General features: G+C 48.6%; 1 protein-coding gene across 1 annotated transcript in view; it reads left to right on the forward strand.

Moving 5' to 3' along the window:
• The first annotated feature begins 542 nt into the window (after positions 1 to 542).
• Positions 543 to 6721, forward strand: part of MYO1H (myosin IH) — a 27657-nt gene continuing 21478 nt past the window's right edge. Inside the window, exon 1 of the mRNA XM_031059464.1 lies at positions 543 to 590. The gene's annotated coding sequence lies outside the window, so the exon portion shown is untranslated. The remainder of the gene's footprint in view (positions 591 to 6721) is intronic.

Raw genomic sequence — 6721 nt, forward strand, 5'->3', positions numbered from 1 at the left:
AAATTCCTGTGGTCTCCATGGCAAACATTCCACCTGCTGCAAATAACCTGGTTAATCCTTGGTTTATTTATTGAGCATTGGCATGGCGAAACCTGCTCAGAGGCAAGAGGCTCCCTGGGCACCTCCTGTCCTCCTGTTCCTGTGGAAAACTGGTGGGACACAGAGCCCAGGCTCAGCCCAGGAAGGTCAGTCCTGCAGCAGCTCTGGGAGCTCCAAATGTGCTGGAAAAGCTTCCCAGGGAGCTGCTCCCTGGGCTGGAAAGAGGCAGGAGGAGGGGAGGCCCTGCAGCTGGGGGGGCTGGAGGAAAGGAAGGAGTGACTCTGAGGCACTGGCAGAGGAGCTGCAGCCAAGGTGGTCAGCTGGGAGCAGAGCAGGAGCCAGGCTCCTCAGGGCAGATGGCAGAGCTGGATGCAGAGGCCAAGGAGAAGGAAGGAAATTATTCCCAGAGAGAAGGTGGCAGAGACAGAGCGTGACAGGCTGAGGCAGAGAGAGAGAAATACAGTGACCGAAGGCAAGGGAGGATTTAATTTTTAATCAGCCACAATGAATTCCTTCCGCATCTGAAGTCTGGTGAGAACACGGAGTGACAGGTGGGTTTGCTTTGGTGGGTCCCAGCAGAGAGGGAGGCAAAGGGGTCTCTCAGGGAGCTGAGGTCCTGAGGGCTGAGCTGGGAGCTGCTGGGGGTGTCTGGCTGTGGGACAGTCCTGGGAGATCCCTGGAGTTTTCCTTGTTGCAGCATGGATGGGATTTTTACTCTGCATGTTGTGCTGCTCTGGGCATGGTCTGGCTGAGTCAGGGGTGGTGGATCCCCCTGCTCAATGACCCAAAATTCAGCAGCAGGAGGGTCCATCCATTGAGATAGGACTTTGCCACTGAGGCTTGGAGCTGATAGAGGAACGAGGGAACTTCTTTTCACTCATGCTTGCAGGAGGCTCAAGAATAATTCCTCCTCAGGAAGGCTTGGATTTGGAGGGGCCTTTTCCCCTCTCAGATGGGATTCCCTGTCTGGCTATTTACTGTATTAATGACACGAGGCAGAATTCCAGCAAACAGGATGAGCACATTCATTACTGAGATAATTTGGGATAATTACTGGGATAATTGTTCTGCTGCAGAGCTGGGACTTGGGCAGAGCATTGGCTTCAGGATCTGCCTTCTCCTTTCTCCCCACTTCCCTGCTTTTCTCCCACATCCTCTCTTTGCTCCTCATCCAGCAGCAGGGAAATTCTCAGCCTGACTGCCAGGATAATTTCCATTCCCTGTAAACAGTCCTCAGTGAGGAATTCTTCCAGGGAAGTCTCATAAAGGTGACACATCCCTTTCCTCTAAAGTGCTTCTGTGTTATTTTTAATGGGTAAAACATTTCCACCTAAATCACTGCAGTTATTTCCACTTCCTCAAATAACATTTAGCTGTAAGTATATTTAAAAAAAAGATAAATAATTCACAAAGAATTATGAGACTCTTTAAAAGAAACTTGTTAATTTTAGGTACATTTAAATTTCAAGACGAGGAATAGCAACACTTTCTGATTCAAACATGCACCTAAATCCAATAAAATTGGGCTATTCTGACCCATTTACAGGTTTTCCCCGTTTCAGAGAATTAAATTTCCCTCTTTCAGCCATCCAGAAGCCATTTAGGAATCAGCTGAGTCCCCTCTGCCTCCACCTGCTCTGCTCTGCCCTCAATCCCATATGGAATGAGTAGTTTTGTGCTTCAGAAGGTGTAGAGGAGATTAATTTTTCCCTCTTTCCTTCTTGGCTTGCCTTAAGCTGCCTTTTTGTAGCAATGTGGAAAAGTGGGGTGAGTTCAGAGCTCTTCCTTAGGTTTTATGGGAATTTCTGGATAATGGCAAGCTGGGACCTGACTGGGAGCAGTGGTTGTTGTCCTTCTCCAAGGAACAGAGGCAGAAGGAGTTTGGGGGTATTTTGGAGAGAATGACAATGTCTCTGTGCTTGACTCCTGGATCTAAAATCTTGTACCAAAGTGCTTTGTGTGCCAGGGGTCCGGGGAAAGGCAGATGATGTTTCCTGGAGGAGTTTTTGCTCTTTATTCCTGTCGTGGCTGCATCTCCAGGCTCAGCTGAAATCCTGCCCTGCCAGTCAATCCTCAGCCTGACCATGAGCCCTTCCAGCTTCTTTGCTGCCCCTCCAGCTCCTCCCACCCAAAACTGCAGCCCTGGCACTGCTGTCCCCTCAACCCTGACGGAGCAGAGCCACAGCAAGGCCTGTCCTAAATCACAGAGAGCTTTGGGTGACCTTGGCTGCAGTTCCTCAATCAGACCTTGTGTTGCAGCCTCTGCAAGTCTCTGGTGTGTAGATGTTATGGAAGCAGCCCCTGACTTTTGGGGGGCTCTTATGGCATGATAAAAACTGAATTTTGCTGTGGGAACTGGAGTTGAAATCTTGGTTTGGGCTGGGATTTGTTGTCCCAGGTGTCGTTTGTCTCATCTGCTCTCAGTTCTGATGCTGGCTCACACAGGCAGCTCCTTTCTGCTGCCTGGTGCCCAAAGGGTTTGGTCTTTGGGAGCTGTTGGAACACTCCTATGGGAGATGGGATCCCAATCCCTGCTTTATCAGTGGCCTTCTTGCTGTGGCCATAAATGTAATTTTGGGGCCGTTTTCCTCTGGTTCTCTGTTCTGTCTTGAAGACTTCTAAACACCCTGGAGGTGTCTCCAACTTAGAATACATGAATTTACTGTGGTTAAATACTCCTTTCCCTGTACCTTAGAGACTGTCAGGACCATCCTTCTTTTTTCTAGAAATTGAATCAATCTGCCTTGCTGTATTCCCAGGATTTTTAAATCTGAGTTTTAGTTTTTCAGCTGGAAATCCTGTGCTCTGTCAGCTGGGGAATGCTCTGGAGCATAAGGAGGTTAGCTATGGAGTTTATCAGTAATTGATGTTTTCTAATAAACCATCCTGTTCTGCAATTAATAAGGATTCAGGATTCATTAAGGAGCTGTCTCTGGTCAGTAAATCCAAGCATGAAGAAAACTCCGAAATTCAGATCTAAAAGCCAACAACTGAGAGAATGAGCACTTCAGAGTCTGTGCTCTGGCCTGACAGGATTTGAGCTGGGTTTTACCTGGTTTTTCCTAAATTTCCCAAGGGAGGTGGAATTGCTGTTGCTTTCCTGTCTCATCCAGCCTGTCTGGGGTTCAGGGATGAGCAGGGAGTTTTGGGCAGCATCTCTGTGCGTGTGAAACAAGCTGAGACAGCAAAAGAGCCCTTCCTACGAGGAAAAAAACCTCTAAAGAAATGTTTATGCTCTAAGTCAGGTGCCTGAACGCTTGGCTGCCTGCTGTAACCTGGGAGCACAGATCCAAACTGGGAATTCTGAAGCATTTGCCTAACCTGGGCCGGGCTTGCTGGCACCCACCCAAACTCGGAGCTGCTGGCATGAACCTGACAGGCCATTGTTTTATTGAAGCTGACGTGCTGAATGGGGCTCTTTTTTTGCTGATATTCTTTACCTGTCTTGTTGTGTTAAAGTGGGGAGCGCCAGGGGCAGGTGGGCCCGGGCCTAGGCCCCGCTCACAGGCCTCGGAGCACCCGGCGCGGCCGACGGGGACCCCGTGGCACAAGAAAGAGTTGCTAAGAACAAATCTCTATTGTTCCCCGTCATCTTTAAATGAGTGTCAAAGTAGGCAGGGGGGCTTTGACCGTTAACCGCACAATTTAGCCGGCCCCTTGTGTCCGGCAGCCCCCTCCGCCTTGGAGCTCCTGGGATGAGAAAAGGCGGCCTCAGCCCCTTCTAAATGGGCCAACTCTTCTCCTTTGTGTGCAGACTGCCCAGTGTGAAATCCGCAGTGACGTTAAATGTTTTCTAATGAATAATTACTGAAAGGAAATGGAGGAATATATGTGTCATGGATTGTAGCGCGTTAAAATGTTTTCTTTTCGGCACAAAAATGTTGTCCTTCAGCAGCGCTGCGATTGTTTCAGGGAGCCTTTTGTGGGGGTTTGGATTCTCAATGGATTATCTGTGAGCGCTCGCTTTTCCAATAGGAATCAAAAGGGTCCTTTGGCAAACTAATGTTTTTCAAAATGGCAGCCATGAAGCCCATTTAGTATTTAAAGTTTGGGGTTTAAAGAAATGTTTGAACTCGGGAGATTTTCTCACTTTTTTTCTTTCTTTTGATTTATGAAAGTGAAGTGGTTCACCTCGACCTCTCCTCTATTGAGAAAGACAGACAGTCACCCTTTAACAAGTCTATAGCAGACCATGCCCTGGAGACAGACAAGAGGCCTTAAGAACTCTTGGCGTTTCCCTGGGCTGTTGATTAACCTTAAAACCCTCTTATTCTGTATTCTTTTGAAAAGAAATTAGGTTACAATGTGTAAATTTTTCCACAGTATAATTGTATTTATGAATTCTCCTGCCTAGAGGAGCGTGTACAGTAGTGCCAGACAGTCCAAGTGCCTCCCTGCACACACAAAATATCCTTTTTCCATGGCTGCTGCATTCCCAAGCATGGTCCATGTCCAGCATTCCAGTTCTGTTAGAAATCTGAACGAGGTTTCCAGAGATCTGTGAAAAGTCTCAGTGAAATATCTAAAAATCATCATGTTTTGTTGGCTTTGCTGTGACAGGACGAGCGTAGCTTGGTCCTGTGGTGGAATCTGCTCTGCTTTAATCCCTTTTTTATGGGCTTCTCATTTATTTGAAAACTAAGCTGAGAAGATGAATTCTCAGGAGCCACACCAAGGTTTCCTCAGGAGAAGGAAAATATTCCCATTGCCCTGGGCTGGCTGTTCTTCCTGGGTGGGGATGTGTCACCCCAAGTCCTGCTGCCAAGATCTGACACTCTGAATTTCCTTTGGGGACAATTGGATGGGTCCTGACTGCTCCTGGAGCAGACACGGGGCATCCCTGAGGAGTGCTGGAGTCCTGACCCCGAGGTCACGGCTGGAGGAAGATCCAGGATTGCCGGGACATGGCCGTGCTCCCCTGCTGACCCTGCCAATGCCTCTGGCAGAACATCTTCCTTTTCCATTCTCCCTGGTCACGGCCCCTTGGGCCAATCCCTCCAGAGAGCCGAGGGTGGAGCAGAGCTGGGGGGTTCCTTGTTGTGATCCCTGCAGCCCAGGACTCCTAATGAGTGAATTCCTGGAGCACACGAGGGGAGCAGGATGGGTCAGGGAGCTGCTGCCTCTCTCAGTAGAGGACTATTTCCAAAACAGAGCTCCCACGTTCCTGAGGGAATGTGTGTTAGCAGTGCTGCTCCCAGCTCAGCTGTGCTGGGCCAGCCTGACACTCTCTATTAGATCTTGTGCCCATTTTGGATCTTGTGTCCATTTTGAATCTCATGTCTATTTTTTTATTTTATGTCTCTTTTGAACCAGATGACTCCAGGGATGTTCACTTGCTGCGCTTTCCCGTGGCACCATTTTTATATGCTTTTATCTCAGGGCTGTAACTGCAGAGAACAGTCAAAAATGAAAAGTTTGGTGTCACAGAAATGTCCAGGATGCTGGAGCTGTGTCAGTGGGGTTTAGGTTGGATATCAGGGGAAGGTTCTTCCCCCAGAGGGTGCTGAGCACTGACCAGGAATGGGAACAGCCCTGAGGCTGCCAGAGCTCCAGAATTTGGACACCACTCGGGATGCACAGGGTGGGATTGTTTGGGTGTCTGTGCAGGGCCAGAGTTGGATGATGATCCCTGTGGTCCCTTCCAGCTCAGGATATTCCATGATTCTGTGGTGCCAGATGGAGACAGAGCTGAAAAAACAGGCCAAACTGGGCTTTAGGATTTCTGTGCCTGGCCTTAGATAAGACTTGAAGTGTTGAAGGGGATGGGAAGGAGAAGTTCTGCAGAGATGAGAATAGAAATGTGCTCTGGGTGGGAAAAATTAACTTTCTGTTACCAAAACCTGTTTCTGATACCAAACCCTGATTCTGTTGGGAAACAGAGGGGTCTAAACAACCTGGCTGTAACAGGTGCTTCTCTGTGAAAATGTGCCTTACTGAGGGTTTTTTTCATTTTAAGTTTTGAAAGGTTTTGTTCATCCCCAATATTTATTAGCTGAGGATAGGTCAGAAATGCCTTTGCCTGGCTCGTGCTCTGAGGCACGAGGGAGGAGATCCAATTCCTGAGTGCTGCTGTAAGACCAGGGTGTCCTGTGGCACAGGAAGGGCTCTCCCATTTCTGGAGAACCTGATCCTGCCACAAGTCCCTTCAGGAGCTCCTCATCCAGCGAGGTGGGGCTTGAGTGGGAAACTCCTTAAATACAGAGCTCACAATTAATGGAAGGATCATCTGGAGAATGGAGAGGTCACTTGGTGCTGCTCATTTCCCAAATGGATGGGTTTTATCCTGTTGGAAATTGGGGAAATCTCTTTTGTTGCTGTCTTTGACAGCTGGGCAGAGGCTGGAAGAGCTGGCACCAAGTGGGAGTTGGTGTCCAGCAGGAAAATAATTTTTCAGTGGATAAAACTGCCTGTTGCATATTAAAAAAAAAAAAAAAAAAAAAAAAAAAAAAAGAAGGAAAATCCATGGAAACTGCGACTTAAACTGGGTTTTGCAGTGACCTCTAGTGGGAGGCGAGCCGGGAGCTGCGGGAAGGGGCTGAGCAGTGATGGGATGTATTTTTTTGCCCGGATTTGCCCAAATTGCCCATCAGGAAGGTCAGAACCCATCGGTTCATCCCCAGAGTCAGCCGCGGGTGTTTTGGTGGGAGGCAGAAGCTCCTGGAGCCGCTGGCGGCAGGTCCCG

The sequence above is a fragment of the Geospiza fortis genome, unplaced genomic scaffold (genome assembly GCF_000277835.1).
Source record: "Geospiza fortis unplaced genomic scaffold, GeoFor_1.0 scaffold145, whole genome shotgun sequence".
Taxonomy (NCBI): Eukaryota; Metazoa; Chordata; class Aves; order Passeriformes; family Thraupidae; genus Geospiza; species Geospiza fortis.